The sequence below is a fragment of the Rhinatrema bivittatum genome, chromosome 4, assembly GCF_901001135.1.
Source record: "Rhinatrema bivittatum chromosome 4, aRhiBiv1.1, whole genome shotgun sequence".
In the NCBI taxonomy this organism is placed as follows: domain Eukaryota; kingdom Metazoa; phylum Chordata; class Amphibia; order Gymnophiona; family Rhinatrematidae; genus Rhinatrema; species Rhinatrema bivittatum.
This window is the reverse complement of record NC_042618.1, coordinates 242,587,325-242,605,563: the sequence shown is the minus strand read 5'-3', so window position 1 is coordinate 242,605,563 and position 18,239 is coordinate 242,587,325. Positions and strand designations below refer to the sequence as shown.

The 18,239-nt window shown below is 44.3% G+C and overlaps 1 protein-coding gene across 1 annotated transcript in view; it reads left to right on the top strand.

The window, feature by feature from the left end:
• Positions 1-18,239, top strand: part of LOC115090623 (potassium voltage-gated channel subfamily KQT member 1-like) — a 713,074-nt gene that overhangs the window by 73,848 nt on the left and 620,987 nt on the right. The window lies entirely within an intron of this gene.

Below are 18,239 nucleotides of genomic sequence, written 5' to 3'. Positions count from 1 at the left end.
CCTAGGCGATGAACGAAAATACATACATAGTAAAAACAATAATAAACATAGGGGCAGATTTTAAATACTTGAGCGAGCGTGTACTTTTGTTCGCGCAGCAGGCACGAACAAAAGTACGCTGGATTTTATAAGATATGCGCGTATCTTATAAAATCCGGGGTCAGCGCGCGCAAGGGGGTGCACATTTGTGCAACCTGCGCGCGCCGAGCTCAGCGCGCGCTGCCTGTTCCCTCCGAGGCTGCTCCGATTTCGGAGCGGCCTCGGAGGGAACTTTCCTTCGCCCTCCCCCCACCTTCCCCTCCCTTCCCCTACCTAACCCACCCCCCCGGCCCTATCTAAACCTCCCCCTTACCTTTGTCAGCAAAGTTACGCCTGCTAAAAGCAGGCGTAACTTTGCGCGTGTTGGCCAGCTGCCCCGCTCCGTGCTCCGGTCCCGGGGGCTGTTCCGGAGGCCGCGGCCACGCCCCCGGAACGCCCCCGGGCTGAAACCATGCCCACGTCGCCGCGCCCGAAACGCCACGCCCCGCCCCCTAAATGCCGCGTCATCCCGACACGCCCCCGACAGGAAGCCCCGGGACTTACGCGCGTCCCGGGGCTCTGCGCGCGCCGGCGGCCTATGCAAAATAGGCGCGCCGGCGCGCAGGGGTTTTAAAATCCGCCCCATACACTTCAGACAAAAATTTTTGTTTCACAGAAACTGGAGAAAAGTACTACCAAATACTGGTATCTATGTCCCTAGATCAAGTTATTTATTCGTCAGTTGACATTAACGAGAACTCATAGCAATTACTCTACTCACATTATTCTCATTTTTCTAATAACCATGTTCTCACATTCTTTTCTCTGATAACTGAATTACACATATTTCAGGCTGTTACATATTATAGCACGATGGAGTAAATACTCTTTAAATTCTATTTTAAATCTTTTAACATCATCCAAAGACCTCAATTCCACAGGAATGAAATTCCACTGCATAGGAGCTGCTATGGAAAAAGAGGTCTCCCTCATACTAAACAACTAAGCAGGTCGAACTGAAGGGATCTCTAAAAGATTCAATTGAGAAGATCTCAAACATCTTACAGGTTTATAAATCCGTAATAATGCATTAAGCCAGTATGAAGAATCTGAGGCAAGAAGCTTATAGACTATCATGCCAATTTTAAACACAATCTGCTCAGTAACTGGCAGCCAATTAAGCCTACATAAAGTAGGAGAGATCTGCTCGAAACGCTTAGAATAAGAAACTAACCTGGCGGCTGAATTCAATAAAAGCTGTATTGAATGAATCAAACCTTTAGGTAAACCAATATAAAGACTATTGCAATAGTCAATATGCGGGAATATGATCACCCGTACCACTGTCAAGAAATCACTGTCATAAAGTAAGTGTCGTAAACTTGCTAACAACCGGAGTTTAAAGAAACCGATTTTAATAAGAGACCTAATCTGAGGTTTGAATGAAAAAGTAGAATCAAGCAACACACCAAGGCTCCTTATAGGTTTACCTAGAGAAAATGAGATCTTATCTATAGACACTGTATCATCAGAAGATATCGAATGTGGTCGATGAATGAGAATAGTGGTCTTGTATTCAACAAGGAGTGGATTTTAAAAGGGTTACACACATAAGGTACGCACGTAACCCTTTAAAAAAACCCCTGCGTGTGCCAAGCCTATATTGCATAGGCTTCCGGCATGCACAAAGCCCCGGGACGCGCATAAGTCCCGGGGCTTTCTTGGGGTTGGCGTGTCGGTAGGCGTGACACGGACGGTGCGTCATCGGGGGCATGTCAGGGGGCGTGACGCGGTCAGCGCATCATCTGGGGGCAGTGCTGTGGGTGTGGCTTCAGCCCAGGGGCGTGGCCGTGGCCTCCGGACCAGCCCCCGGACCGGAACACGACGCGCGGCAGCCAGCCCGGCGTGCGCAAGGTTACACCTGCTTCGAGCAGGCATAACTTCTGCAACAGAGGTAGGGGGGGTTTTAGATAGGGCCGGGGGCATGGGTTAGGTAGGGGAAGGGAGGGGAAGGTGGGGGGAGGCGGAAGGAAAGTTCCCTCTGAGGCCGCTCCGATTTCGGAGCGGCCTCAGAGGGAACGGGCAGCGCGTGCAGTGCTCGGCGTGAGCAAGTTGCACAAATGTGCACCCCCTTGTGCACGCTGACCCTGGATTTTATAAAATATGCGCGGCTATGCGCATATCTTATAAAATCCAGCATACTTTTGTTCACACCTGGTGCGCGAACAAAAGTACACGCGAGCGTAGAATTATAAAATCTACCCCCAAGAGTTTATTTTGTCTCAACCATTGGTGTCCATACACAAAAGTAAAGAATCAACTGTTTCTTGTCACGAATGTTGAACTTTTATGTAAAACTGAATATCATCAGCATAGATCTTAAAACCATCGGTGATGATATAATTTAGCAATGGGGGCAAGATAAAAAATAACATTGTCGAAAGGGCAGAGCCCTGTGGCACCCCAGCTTTCAACTGTTGAGATGATAAACATAAATTCCTGAATTTGATGGATTGAGAACGCTGTGATAAGTAACTATTAAACCACGCAAGATCTATTCCTGAAATCCCACATTCCTGAAGTCGACATAATAAGATTTGATGATCAATTGAATCAAAAGCAGAAGTAATATCAAGCGAAACCAAAAGAAATTGTTGCCCACTATCAAGACTCCATTTAATAGAATCAATCATAGAGAGAAGAAGTAATTCTGTACTTAGACCACGACGAAATCCAAATTGATGAGGACTCAAAACCTCATTTTTTTCCAGGAAATCAGTTAGTTGATTTAAAACTATCCCTTCAATCACTTTAGCAATAATAGGAAGCGAAGAAATAGGTCTATAATTCTCCACCTTACTAGCATCTAAATTAGATTTTTTAAGCAATGGCTTAACCACTGCAGATTTCAATACGGTGGGCATTATCCCGGAAGTAAGTGAGGAATTTACTATTTGAGTAATGGAAGCTCTCATGAGATCGAAAATATCTTTAAATGTCACAGTAAAGACATTTAAAATGGGACACATAGTGTTATTTAAATTTGAAATTACATTTGCAATTTCGACAGAAGAAACTAATTCAAATTCAGACCACAAATTTGAAGTCGTTACAACCAATTCAGAATACCAAGGGGCCACATCTTTAAAGGTTAAGAATACACTTTCCAATTTCAAAGCAAAATAATTAGCAGGAGATTAAGACCAAAAGCATTTGCTTCAGATGTCTTCTAAGGAGGCAGAGGAGGAGACAAATGTAGAGGAATCAGAGAAGAGAGCTAGTGGCATGATACTAGAGGCTGTGCCACACACATCTAGGATGACAGATCTATACAGTCACATGATATCCAGCCAGGAAAGTCTGCAATGAGGAGAATGACTGGCATCAGATTTATCTCATTGATGCCAGGGAAGGAAATCTGTCTGCCATAAATCCAGAGGACACTGGCATCAGACCATCCCCCCCTCTAAGATGGCATATTTCAAACTGACGCGCATGCGCACATGTGCCTTTGTGGCGCATGCACATGAACGCACCAGTTTTATAACATACATGCGTTTATGTGTGCATGTTATAAAATCAGCTACCCACGCATACATGCGCACACGATTTTATATTGAAGTTCGCATGTGCATGCGAATGACGTCTCAAGTGCGTAAGGGGGGGAGGAATTTTAGTAGGTATGCACAACGACGCATTAGGCCTATTTCCCAGTTCGCCCCAGTAAAAGAGCAGACTTTCTAAACCCCATACCTAACTTGCCTTCCTTTTACCCTACTAGCCACGACCCCTAAAACCCCACTGACTACCCTATTTTTTGTATTGCACTACTTACAAGCAGTGCATAGCAGAAGCAAGTTGCAAGGTTATGGGCTCCCGATGTGCACTTGTGCAAGTAACTGACTTCATGGTGCAGTCCTGGCCTGCCCAAGTCCACCCATGCCCTACCCAGATCACGCCCATGTCCCACTCCTTTTTCCCAAAACATTTTTAATGTGCGTACCGAGAGATACGTGCGTGGCTGTGGGCCTTTTAAAATCCACATAGCCTGTGTGCTTCCAAGTCACGCGCGTATCTCCTGACCTGGCCGCATGTAAGATTTTTAAAATCCACCTGTAAGAGCTTGGCTAAATGACCATGTGTGTGCAAGCTGTTGGTAGGAGAAGAAGGAATTGCATTTGAAGCCCTGGTAGAGGCTGCAAAATCAGAAACAACACAGTTTGGGAAGGGCAAAGAGCTCTAAGAAAAGAAAAATGTAGTCAAACAAAAAGAACTGTTGACCTCAAGGAAGCCCTGATTGCTCAGGTTGCTATTCTGCTTCAAGACAGAATACCTTCAAAGATCTTTGGCCTGATCAGCCACAACACTGACCATCATAATCATTAGGGATGTGCATTCATCTTAATTTGTTTTGTTATGTTAATATGTATATAATAATTTATTCATGTAAAATGTATTTATGTACAAATAAAATTTTAAAAAAATACAACAAAAAAGAAAAATGAAACAAAAGTTTTTCCATGTATACAACTAATAATAATCAAGCCATTCTATAGGACACCAAGGAATAGCCCTTTGTTAGACACTATCATACTATTAGGCCTTATACGTTGTGAAATGGACAACAATATTTGCTGATCAGCTAGTGCTAAATCAATCCCTTTTTGTTTCTGGTGATCATTTACCAGGTGTTAACCTTTTTGTTTCAAAAGACACTTTCATTGTGTCAATAAAGTTGGATATGATTAGGAGTATGTTAATGTCTATCTTTTCCAAAGAGAAGTTTGAGAAAATGTATAAAAGCACAAAGGCTTGCAGGTAAACTTTAACATTATCATCTCTTCTACATGATCTTTATCTTTCAGTCGTAATGCTTGCTGGTAGCTGAGCCCTTTAAATAGCATGCACGCTAAAATGGTAACACTTTTAAATAAATAAATAAATAAATAAGCACCTGGTCTGAGGAATGTGTTAAATTTTGGGTCTTAGTGAGCTCACACTAAATAGTATGTAGAGGGGAGCCACTCTGTGTGACCACTATAGCCAAATTTATATCTGATGTTCCTTCATTAGTATGCTCATGCACACACCAATGTTCCAGGACTGGCTTAGCATGTATACTGAGCCCTTAATACATATCATGCTATTCCATGTACATACTAAATGGCCTTAACATGTATGTTAATTTTTAGGGCACAGACCCCTAAATGTGCTGCCAATTACATGAATAACCCATAAAAGCAGCCATATTTTATGTATTAATAGAAACTGGAAAACTGCTAAGTTGAAGACATATTTTATATTGTAATAGGTGAATTTTAAAAGCCTGACGCACACCAAAATCGGGAGATAGGTGCACAAGTTGGGCCGGCGCACGCCGAGCAGATTTTAAAAGCCTTTGAAGTATGTGCACAAATGAAAACGTCTAAGAAAGGGGCGAGGAATGGGCGTGGTCTGGATGGGATGTGGGCATTCCTATATATGTGAATGGAACCAGCGCGTAAAAACTTCCGTGCTCAAGCGTGCGCCGGGAACCCCCACAGCATAATTTTACTTCTGCTATAGATGGGGTGTAAGTCCTAAAACAAAAAAAAAATAGGCATGTCAGTAGGATTTTAGGGGTCGGGGTTAAGAAGGGAAAAGCTAGGCTATTTAAATAGGGGGGTTAGGAAGTCCTATCCCTATCCTGAGCGAACTGGAAATGAAGTGGTTTAACTGGTAATTGCATCAGGGTGTGTTTCTATTAAAGTCTCCCCACTTATGCGGTAGTGGAAGCATTTGCTCGCACATGTGCGCAACCATCTAAAATTGTGCACACATATACATGCATATAGGGCCGTATTTTTAAACCTACTCGCGCGGGGTACATTTGTGCGTGCTACCTGGCGCGCACAAATATACATGCATATAGGGCCGTATTTTTAAACCTACTCGCGCGGGGTACATTTGTGCGTGCTACCTGGCGCGCACAAATGTACGCCCGATTTTTTAACTTGAGGGCGCAGACCTTGCGCTCGCCGAGCCCTCGGGGAGACCAGCTGGCTTTCCCCGTTCCCTCCCTACCTTCCCCTCGCTTCCCCTACCGGTCCCGCCACCCAACCCCCCCCCCAAAAAAACCCCCAGTACCTTTATTTCAGAAGTTACGCCTGCCAGCCAACTGCCGGCGCGCGATCCCCCGGCCCAGCAACAGTGGAGAGGCCTCCGGCCCCACCCACGCCTCGCCCCCAGACTACCCATTTTTTCAAGCCCCGAGACTTACGCGCGCGCATAACCCCTCCTATGAGCATAAATCCACCTGGATTTACGTGCAATGGGGAAGATTTTCAGACCGCGCGAATAGGCGTACTTTTGCTTGCGCATCAGGCGCAAGCAAAAGTACGCTGGATTTTAATAGATACGCGCGTATCCGCTAAAATCCGGGATCGGCATGCGCAAGGCTATGGATTCTGTATAGCCGGCGCGCGCCGAGCCGCGCAGCCTACCTCCGTTCCCTCCGAGGCCGCTCCGAAATCGGAGCGGCCCTCCCCTCACCTTCCCCTCCCTTCCTCTACCTAACCCACCCGCCCGGCCCTGTCTAAACCCCATCCTTACCTTTGTCGGGGGATTTACGCCTCCCGCCGGGACGCGACCTGGGGGCGGGTCCTGAGGGCGCGGCCACGCCCCCGGACCGCCCCCGGAACACTCCCGACACGCCCCGAAAACGCCGCGTGGTTCGGGCCCGCCCCCCGACATGCCCCCCTCAGAAAACCCTGGGACTTACGCGAGTCCCGGGGCTCTGCGCGCGCCGGTAGGCCTATGTAAAATAGGCTCACCAGCGCGCAGGGCGGATTTAGGCGAGCAGGGCTCTTAAAATCCGCCCCATAGGCTTTTAAAATCTGCTCGCATATATGTGCGTATGTTACAAAATGGCCACATCTCTGGTCACAAACTGACATTCGTGCGTACATGTGTGCCCGCGCACGGGTATTAAAGTTACCGTTTAAGAATATTATAGCCAGAACAGGTTATTATGGTCTTTTTATAGTTAGGCATGGCAATTGCAAGTTTGCTTAGAAGAATGTAGAAACTTTACAATGATTAAAAATATTCAGAGAAAATTGCATATAAAAAGGAATATTTGAATTTCATTCCTAGATTAGAAATTACACTTCTCATTCATGGTTTATATTTAGATACACTTGGCAGTCTCCAAAACGCCATGGTAGACGGGAGACTTGGCTTTCTTTGGCTCATGCAGTTGTGCTATTTCTGTGTTCATTTGGCTTGGCTCAGGCTGTGAAATGCTACAGTCTAAAATAACTTTTTATATGTTGACATGCTCATTTACCTAAAATAAGTAAGCAGAGTGGAAGGTAGTAGACTCAACATTGAACAAAAATACATTTGTATAGCCTTACCATATTTTACCCAACTTTTATTTTCACTCTGTTAAATGGTAGACATTGAATACTATTTTTGTATGTCTGCACTGTATAAAATAGTTTGCAATATGTCCATATACCGTATATGTGTAGGGTCATTTAACACTAAATCATTAAGAATCCTGGGTTGGGTTTTTTTTTCATTTTTTTACATTTTATTTTAATTTTAAAGAGACATTTGTGCTTAAAGTTTGCTTTCTGAGGGATGGTGGACATATTGACCCAGAAGCTTCTTCCTCCCGATCCTTTCAGCTGCCAGCTCAATCAGAACTGACCTCTAATAGGTCTACAATGCCATGAGCCTTCATTCATAATTACTTGGTGGTTTTTGGACAGTTATAATTAACCACTTCCCATCCAGCAACAGTCCTGTGGCCGAGAGGCATGAATTGAGTTTCCCTCTGGAACCTGGCACAATTATACCCATGAGCCAGCTGGTAGGCATCACTATTGCTCAATGGTGTTTACAAGATTTGAAAGTTCCTTCTGCTTATCCCTCCAAGTAAACTGAGATACTGTTTTGTCAGTTCTTAGCAGAACCCATGGAAGCATCACACTGATGCATGTTAAATATGAATGCACAAACAGCTGACAAATAGACTCCAGAATGAAGATTTGTTAACAACAGGGGATGCGCCCATAATGAAATGATGCAAACATTACATTCAAGGACATTGATAAAACTGAACAAATGTATTAGGATAAAGAGAACTGACTAACTGATTAAGATAACGCGACAAAGTCAAAAACAAAAAAGTTGTTATTTTCAAGACTCTGGTGCTTTAAGCAACATCTGTGTATGAGGTAAGACAGTAGAAAGTGGGTGACTGCCAACTTTTTTGCAAACCATTCTTGAGTCTGTGTACAGTATTGATAATGTAGCTCTGTATAAACAATGATTGCTGGTAGCAATCTGTCATCAAAATATTTGTTAGCTTTTTATTTTTGGCTTTTTTTTAATGTTTCTTAGAATCCCCATATTTAATAAGCGTTGTTATTTCTATTTCTCTGCTTAAATCTAGCACACAGTTTCAATTTTTAATTTATATATTTATTGAAATTTTTTAACTTACAGAATTACATAATACACTTATACAATAAGCATATAATTCACCATAGATCATAAAGAAAGATAAAGTGGTATATCTATTAATGGAGCAAAAAAGAATCTATATATATCACAAAATCATATATTAGAAGAACAGCATATCTACTTCTTTATCTAACCTCCTGCAGGATTCAGGTAGTTTTAGTCTCCCCTTTACAATTGTTCAAATACTTCTTCAGTTCTGATGGTTCATAAAAAACATAATTATTATTTTCATGTTGAAATGTACATTTACATGGATATCTTATTTTTATATTTATCCCCAAAGAACTTGCTTCTTGAATCATTCCAACAAATAATTTTCTACGCATTTGGGTTTCCTTCATTATATCGGGATATATCCATATCTTTTGCCCGAAATACAATTTATTTCGGTTTCTCAAAAATAGTCTTAACACCAAATCTCAAGATACAAGCAAGGTTCCTCTATACTCAATTTGTTCTTCACTTGGTGTTTCTAGAAAAGCTGTTAAATCAGTTTCTATATTCAAATTCAAATTTAAATCTTCTATTTGAGAAGTAGTTTTTGATGTTGCCACAAAATAAACTTTAGTTGTCAAAGGTATTTTTTCTGCTGATATCAATAATATTTCCATTAAATATTTTTTAAGTTGCTCTTTTGGAGATATCATTTTTAAAGAAGGAAAATTTAGTATTCGTAAGTTGAGATATCTCATCTTATTTTCTATATTCTCCACTCTCCTTCTCAACATATTATCTGAACAGATTAAATTTGTTTGAACCTTTTGGACCTCATTTAATTGTTCTGTAACTATATTTATCTTCCCTTCACAATTATTAACCCCAGTTATTGAATCCATCACCGTTTTCTGTACATTATTTACCACATTTGTTAACATTGATATAGACCCTTCCAACATAACTATTGCATTCCAAATGGTATCTAAAGATATTTTATCTGGTTTTTTCAACTTTTGCAAAGTGAGATTAGCACTTATCCTCCCCTCTCGGCATATCTCAGAAATCTGATCGATTTTTAATGCCGATGCTCCTTCACCCTCTTGTTCTTTCCCTCCAAGACCCTCCTTAGGTATCTTGGGTGTCTCGTTCCCTTTTCCCTTTATCTCAAGAAACTCCTCTGTGTCCGTTCTTATTCCTACCTTTGGTGGAAAGTCCCGAACTGATTCTTGGGGTTTGGGATGGGCTGGGGGTGAAGGAGTCTCAGGAGCTCCGGGGCTTAAAGATAGTTCTTCCAGGAAAGGAAGGCTATGCTCCTTAGCCATCCTCTCAGCGAAATCTCCCGGAGATGAAGCTGCAGCCGGCTCAAAAAAAACATCAATTAATGGCTGTATAGGGGTAGGCACCGGTGGAGCAGAGGACTCCAAACGGAGTCTCCCCTTACGCTTAGTATGAGGCATTACTTATAAACAAATATACAATATTGATGGTATTCGAGCGGGCATCTTCTACAACTATCATGTATACCACTTTAAACGAAGGTTCAAAACCAAGCTATACTAAAAGAAAAAAGAAAAGAAAAAGAAGAGTCTAAAGCCAAAATCTTACTCGAAGTCTGGAGTGAAGTCGGAGCAAAGTCCTTCAGCAACGCGCCGGCAGACGCGACGCGCCGCAGTGTCACCAAATTAAAAGTCTATCCGATGATGACGTCAGAGAGGGAGGAGTCAGGGGCGCCGTCGGGGCCGGGATAGCGTCCTCATCCCCGGTAAGCCCTGGATGTTTCTCTCTTTAGCGTTGCTTGGCTTGTCGTCCTCAAATTGTGAAGCAAAGGACCCGGTTTAAAAAACCCGCTGGTCCGGTGACGTCAGAGAGGGAGGAGTCAGGGGCGCCGTCGGGGCCGGGATAGCGTCCTCACCCCCGGTAAGCCCTGGATGTTTCTCTCTTTAGCGTTGCTTGGCTTGTCGTCCTCAAATTGTGAAGCAAAGGACCCGGTTTAAAAAACCCGCTGGTCTGGTGACGTCAGAGAGGGAGGAGTCAGGGGCGCCGTCGGGGCCGGGATAGCGTCCTCACCCCCGGTAAGCCCTGGATGTTTCTCTCTTTAGCGTTGCTTGGCTTGTCGTCCTCAAATTGTGAAGCAAAGGACCCGGTTTAAAAAACCCGCTGGTCCGGTGACGTCAGAGAGGGAGGAGTCAGGGGCGCCGTCGGGGCCGGGATAGCGTCCTCACCCCCGGTAAGCCCTGGATGTTTCTCTCTTTAGCGTTGCTTGGCTTGTCGTCCTCAAATTGTGAAGCAAAGGACCCGGTTTAAAAAACCCGCTGGTCCGGTGACGTCAGAGAGGGAGGAGTCAGGGGCGCCGTCGGGGCCGGGATAGCGTCCTCACCCCCGGTAAGCCCTGGATGTTTCTCTCTTTAGCGTTGCTTGGCTTGTCGTCCTCCCACAGTTTCAATTTTAAATATTAGTTTATACGTTAAGAAGTAGTATGGTTGTGTAGAAATAAAGGTCAACAAAAAAGTTGAGGATAGTAGCTTTGTTTTGGGCTAACATGTTATGTTTTCATAGAAACTTAGAACAAGACGGCAGATAAAGACCATACAGCCCATTCAGTCTGCTTGTCAGCATCCCCTGCTTAGCTTTATAGTCTCTTTCTCAGAGATTCTCTGTGCTTGTCCTATGTGCTCTTGAATTCTTAAACTGTCCTTGTTTCCATCACCTTCACAGGGAGGCGGCTGTTAGTGTTCCATGCATCCACCACCCTTTCTGTAAAAGATTATTCCTGAATCTACCCCAGGGATATGCATTCATTTTTTTCATTTTGATTAGTGTGTACTGTTTTAGGGCCTGATTTACTAAGGCTAAATGGAAATCAACATGCTCTTAAAAATATAGGTGTGAATTTTCAAAGAGTTGGCGTGTAAAAATTAGAGTATATGCACATATCCTATACTCATGCAATCACTATTTTATAAATATCAAAAATGCACATGTACTTTTGGTTTCACATGCACATAAAGGGGCAGTGTAGGGGTGTTCCAGGTTGCAGCCAACAGTTATGCATATAAGTTGCATAACTTGCACACATACATTTGGCAAATTACTTGCAGAATTTTTCACTGCTAATTACCTTGCATAATTGCTATCAGACTTGTTTATTGTGTAAGGTCTGGGTGAACTGGAGGAAGTACAGGCTGAAAAACTAAGAGGGTCTCGAGATTTGGAGAAGCACTGGGTGAACTGATGGAGTCATGGGCATAGCGTCCAGGCACCCACCAACTTTAAAACAGGGTGTGCCATATACCAGCAACTACATGCACATCCAGGACAGTGATGACAGAGAAGAGGAAGAGACCCGCAAGGCTGCCAGCAGACTCCATCCTGCCAGCAGCTGAGATGAAGAGACCCTCGAGGCCACCACTGAACCCTATCCCACCAGTGGCCGAAGAAAGGAGAGGTCCGGGAGGCCTCCTACAACCATGAAGAGGCGCAGGCCTGGGAGATTGCCAGCAGCTGAGAAGAGGAAGAAGCCTGCATCACAAGATCAGAGTAGAGGATGTGCTAACCCTGTGAGTTTTGAATAGTGTGGGGAAGGCACACAAGGAGCAGCAGAAGAATGGGTTTCTTCCTATTCTTGGCTGCCGGTGGCCTCTTGGGCCTGCTCCTCTTCTCAGTTGCAGATGGGATCGGGTCCACCAGTGGCCTTCCAGACCCAATGGGGAGCCTACCTGTGTTTTGTCTTTATGTATGGGAATGAATGGGAAACTACCTGTGTATGAGTGTGTGTGTAAGAACATGCCATACTGGGTCAGACCAAGGGTCCATCAAGCCCAGCATCCTGTTTCCAACAGTGACCAATCCAGCCCATAAGAACCTGGCAAGTACCCAAAAACTACATCTATTGCATGTTACTGTTGCTAGTAATAGCAGTGGCTATTTTCTAAGTCAATTTAATTAATAGCAGGTAATGGACTTCTCCTCCAAGAACTTATCCAATCCATTTTTAAACACAGCTGCACTAACCACATCCTCTGGCAACAAATTCCAGAGTTTAATTGTGCGTTGAGTGAAAAAGAACTTTCTCCGATTAGTTTTAAATGTGCCACATGCTAACTTCATGGAATGCCCCCTAGTCTTTCTATTATCCGAAAGAGTAAATAACCAATTCACATTTACCCGTTCTAGACCTCTCATGATTTTAAACATCTCTATCATAGCCTTCCTCAGCCGTCTCTTCTCCAAGCTGAAAAGTCCTAACCTCTTTAGTCTTTCCTCATAGGGGAGCTATTCCATTCCCCTTATCATTTTGGTAGCCCTTCTCTGTACCTTCTCCATCGCAATTATATCTTTTTTGAGATGCGGTGACCAGAATTGTACACAGTATTCAAGGTGCGGTCTCACCATGGAACAATACAGAGGTATTATGACATTTTCCGTTTTATTCACCATTCCCTTTCTAATAATTCCCAACATTCTGTTTGCTTTTTTGACTGCCGCAGCACACTGAACCGACGATTTCAATGAGTTATCCACTATGATGCCTAGATCTCTTTCTTGGATGGTAGCATCTAATATGGAACCTAACATTGTGTAACTATAGCATGGGTTATTTTTCCCTATATGCATCGCCTTGCACTTATCCACATTCAATTTCATCTGCCATTTGGATGCCCAATTTTCCAGTCTCACAAGGTCTTGCTGCAATTTATAACAATCTGCTTGTGATTTAACTACTCTGAACAATTTTGTATCATCTGCAAATTTGATTACCTCACTCGTCATATATCTTTCCAGATGATTTATAAATATATTGAAAAATAAGGGTCCCAATATAGATCCCTGAGACACTCCACTGCCCACTCCCTTCCAATGAGAAAATTGTCCATTTAATCCTACTCTCTGTTTCCTGTCTTTTAGCCAGTTTGTAATCCACGAAAGGACATCGCCACCTATCCCATGACTTTTTACTTTACCTAGAAGCCTCTCATGAGGAACTTTGTCAAATGCTTTCTGAAAATCCAAGTACACTACATCTACTGGTTCACCTTTATCCACATGTTTATTAACTCCTTCAAAAAAGAGAAGCAGATTTGTGAGGCAAGACTTGCCTTGGGTAAAGCCATGCTGACTTTGTTCCATTAAACCATGTCTTTCTATATGTTCTATATGTTCTTGAGTTCAACAACAACAAGGAGTTCTTGATCAAGTAACAGGAGCTCTGGAATGACTAGCCGCTTGCATGGACGCATTGGCTCTGGCGCTTTCAGGAACGGCATCTGCCGCCACACCTCCGTCTGCTGTCCTACATCTTCCACCTCCTCCTTGCTTTAATGGAGCTCCTCTGCAGTGTAGAGGTTTCATAAATCAGTGTCAGATGCACTGCTCGCTTCAAGCTTCACTATTTTCTTCAGATAAGACCAAGGTTCACCTTTAGTTTGTCCTTATTAGAGGGTCCAACTCTAGCCTGGGCATCACCATTGTGGGAAAGAGATGATCCCATTCTTAATAACCTGGATAGATTCTTGAAGGAATTTCATCTCAACTTTGATGAGCCTGGACGGTCAACTTCGGCAGCCAACGATTTACTTCAAATCAAACAAGGGTCCCATTCAGTGGGAGACCTTGCTATCCAATATCGGACCTTGGCAGCTGAACTCTGTTTGGGAGAGGACACTTTCACTGCAATTTTTCGACAGGGATTGTCCAAAAACATAAAGGACAAGCTAGCCGCTCGAGAACCTCCCGAATCATTAGAGGAACTAATATGATTAGCTATCCGCTTGGACTTACGATTTCAGGAGAGGGCGTGAGAATGCGCCGTGGTTCAAAGACTGTTTCGTCTAGCACCCACTTTTCAACAACCACTTGTAACACACAGGCCAGTAGAACCTCAACCCACTTTTGAGGAACCAATGCAGATGGACAGATTTCGACTTTTAACTGAGGAACGACAACATAGGAGAATAAAAAACCTCTGCCTATATTGTGTTGGAGCTGGACATTTTGCAAACAAATGCCCTAACAAGTCGGGAAACCGTCAGACCTAGGTCGGATAGGAGAGGCCTCCCTGGGTCTCACCATTCCCTCTCCTCAGATATTAATTCCGGTTACCATCTCGTTAGGAGAAGAAGCTATTCAGCTCCAGGCCTTCATAGATTCAGGGGCAGCCGGCAATTTCATAGAAGAATATCTGGTTAGACTTCATCATATTCCTACAGATCCATTAAAGACTCCACTCTCGATTACATCTGTGTCTGGACAACCGCTGGGGATCCAAATCTCCTACATCACTAAACCTATTAGAATGAATTCAGGAATCCTACACCAGGAATCCATTCAATTTTATGTACTTCCTTCCTCCATGAATCAGGTGATTCTAGGCCTACCTTGGCTAAGACTACATCAACCTTATTTGGATTGGGCATCTCTACAATTGGCCAGTTGGAGCCCATTTTGTTTTCAGAATTGCTTAAGTCAAATCAAACCCTGTCAGATCAATTCAGTGACTCTGTCTTCAAGTGTACCCACTCTCTACAGGGAATTTGCGGATGTCTTTAGCCAGCAGCAGGCGGAATAATTACCACCTCACCGATCCTATGATCGTGGCATTGATCTTCTTCCTGGGAAATCTCCCCCTAGAGGGAGGGTTTACACCCTGTCAGAACCCGAATCTGAAGCCATGACACAGTATATTCAGGAGAATTTGGCTCGGGGGTTCATCAGACCATCCTCCTCGCCATCCGGAGCTGAATATTTTTTTGTTAAGGCTGGATAAACAGACCAACAATTTCTCTAATGCAGATTCAAATATGGAAGAGACTAGGGGAAAATACCGAATATCATGTGCAAACAGCTTGTATGAAACTTCCAAGCAGGAAAGTGTAGAACATAAAGGGAGCAGGTAAATATTGAACAGAATAGGTGATATTAAAGAGTTCTGTGGGATACCTGTAGCTAATGGATATAAAGCAGAGGAAACATTACCAACTGTTACTTTAAAGGACCAATTCGAGAGAAAAAAAGAGAACCAGGAAAATACAGTGGAGGAAATACCCAGAGCTTCCAACCACCCAAGTAAAATCTTATGGTTGAGTGTATCAAAAGCTGATGATAGATCAAGAAAAACCAGAAAAAACTTAAATGGCAATTTTGTAATATTCAGCCGCTTATCCAGTTAAATTATAGCTGGCTAAGTAGTTATCTGGCTATAATTTAGTGGATAAAAAAGGAATATTCTGGGGTGTTCAGGGAAGGGTTGAGTTATTCGACTAACTTAGCTCAATAGCAAGCCTATCAGGGCCTAGGTGACCCTTGTGCTGCCCCCCCCCCCAGTCACACCACCTCCCCTGGTTGCACCCCACCCTACCTGTTTCGGCGCCGACTGTCTGCTTCTCAGGTCTCGTGGCCCTGAGAAGCACACAATTTCTATTTCTCTTTGCCGCAAGCGGGATAGGCCCCGCTTGTGGCACCACGTGGCTGCTGTTCGGCGCCCTAAGCGACCACCAAAGTTCGCCTAATGGACACGCCGGCCCTGGATAGAATGAAAGGAGCCCAAAGATGAGTCTAGATCTGTGAAGTACCAGGCCACCTTAGGAAAAACTGATAGCATGAAAATGCTTGTGTTACATTTGCAGATTCACAGAACTTTCCCACAAGCTCTGCACTCACCCCACTGTTGCTGGATGCTGCCGGATGCCTACTGTCATGGCAGAATATTGCCACTGCACATGCTGCTGACCATTGCTGCTGCCAAGCTGCCGCCTTCCCTTAATTGCACATGTGCGAGCATAATATAGGCCCTACAATGGGTAACACTGAGCAGCACTTCCCGATGACACAGCCCAAACGGGCTATTTAAGCAAGAGTCCTGCAGTATTACCTCGCCTCAGCAAAGAGTCTCCCTCCTTGCAGTATATGTTGCTTGCATATTCCTGTTTCCTGTTCTCCTGCATTCCTGAGTCCAGTCTTGCCTTCCAGCCTTGTCTTCTAGTCCAGCCTTGTCCAGCTTTGTCTTCGCCAGTCTTCCTTGTCCAGCCAACTTTGCCCAGCCTCACCTTGCCCTGTCGCCTTCTCCAGTGTCTTCTGTGTGTCTTTGTCCAACCTTGGCCTGTCTCTCCGGACCTTGACGCCTTGTTTGGACCTGATCACAAGTCACCTGTATCTGACCCCTTGCCTGGACCTGTCCATAACTGCCTGCTGCCTGACCTGATTACGATTGCCTGCGGCCTGAACCTGACCCCTTGCCTGGACCTGACCACTCTTGCTAGCTGCCTGCCCTGACCTTAGCGTGCCCTGACCCCAGTGTGCCTTTGATCTCTTCACCACCCTAGGGACCCACATAAGTCCTGCCAGCTGCCAGATCCCAAGGGCTCAACCTGTGGGAGAGGAGGCTGCTTTAGGTGAAGCTCTAGTCTGTCTCACTACAGGGCACTTTTGCCAGCTGCCGGTATAGGCCGGCCTTGTGGATTTACCCTTGAGGCTGCGTCTCCCCTATGATAATCTTATCTATAATAGTATAGGGCCCTATAAATCTAGCCCCAAGTTTAGCACAAAAAAAACTTCAAACACATAGGGCCGGATTTTTAAAAGGTTAAGCATGTAAATCCTCTTATGCGCGCCGGGCCTATTTTAAAAAGGCTCGGCAAAGCACGTAAAGCCCCGGGACGCGTGTAAGTCCCGGGGCTTTACTAAAGGGGCGGTCCGGGGGTGGAGCGATCCGGGGGCGGGGCAGTCCAGGGACAGGGCGGGGCCAGAGACCTCTGACACAGCGGCCATTGCCGCTTTGTTGAAGGATCGCGTGCCGGCAGGTTGCCAGTGCACGCAACTTGCGCCTGCCTGGAGGCAGACGCAAAAGGTAACATAAAAATTTTGGGGGGTTAGAGTAGGGCTAGGGGGAGAAAAGGTTAGGGGAAGGGGTGGGAAGGGAAGGTTAGGGGGAAGGGAACGGGGGAAGGCAGCACGGCTCAACGCTCGCATGGTGTACAATTGTGAACCCCCTTGCGAGCGCCGACCCCTGATTTTATAACTTGTGTGCACAAGTTATAAAATCGGGTGTATATGTGCGCGCACCGGGTAGCGCACGCACATGTATGCCCGCGTGCACCTTTTAAAAATCTACCCCATACTATTTATGGACAATATTTTATTGTGCATCTTAAATTATGATTTGGGCATCCAATGTCAATCTGCAAACCTGTTTTGGGCCAAAGCCTTATCCAGATTGCAGTTTACCTCCTTCCAGATATCCTGGAAATGCTGGGCCAACCTGATAAATTGACTGTGAAAAAGATTGTGCATTTCAAGAGCTGATGAATGCTGCGCTATGGGCATCATAGAAACAGATTACACATATAGAGCTGCTATAACAGGCCTCCAGGCATACGTAACAGCATCAGTAGATCCAAATACTGAAAAAATGCTGAATTTAGTGAATTATGAAATTGAATGGCCAAAATCGACTTCCATCCTTAGCTTTGCATAAGTGTTCCAACAAGTAGAAAGAATTATTGAGAATCTACCATCACACTTGTAAAAAGAAGCTACAGAATTTACAAAAGAAGAAAAAAAAACTTTAAAAAATAAAATCAGTAAACAAGGAAAAACAAACAGCCAAATCATAAATATATTGGAAAATACAAAAAGGTTACTCAGCAACTACAAGAAGATCAAAATCTGACACAGGAATGGTTCAGCAGAAGTCAACTTAAACCTAAAGATATGAGGTTGGTATTGAGGCACAGATCAGTGGACTATGGACAAGATGGTTCACAGCTTGCATAGAA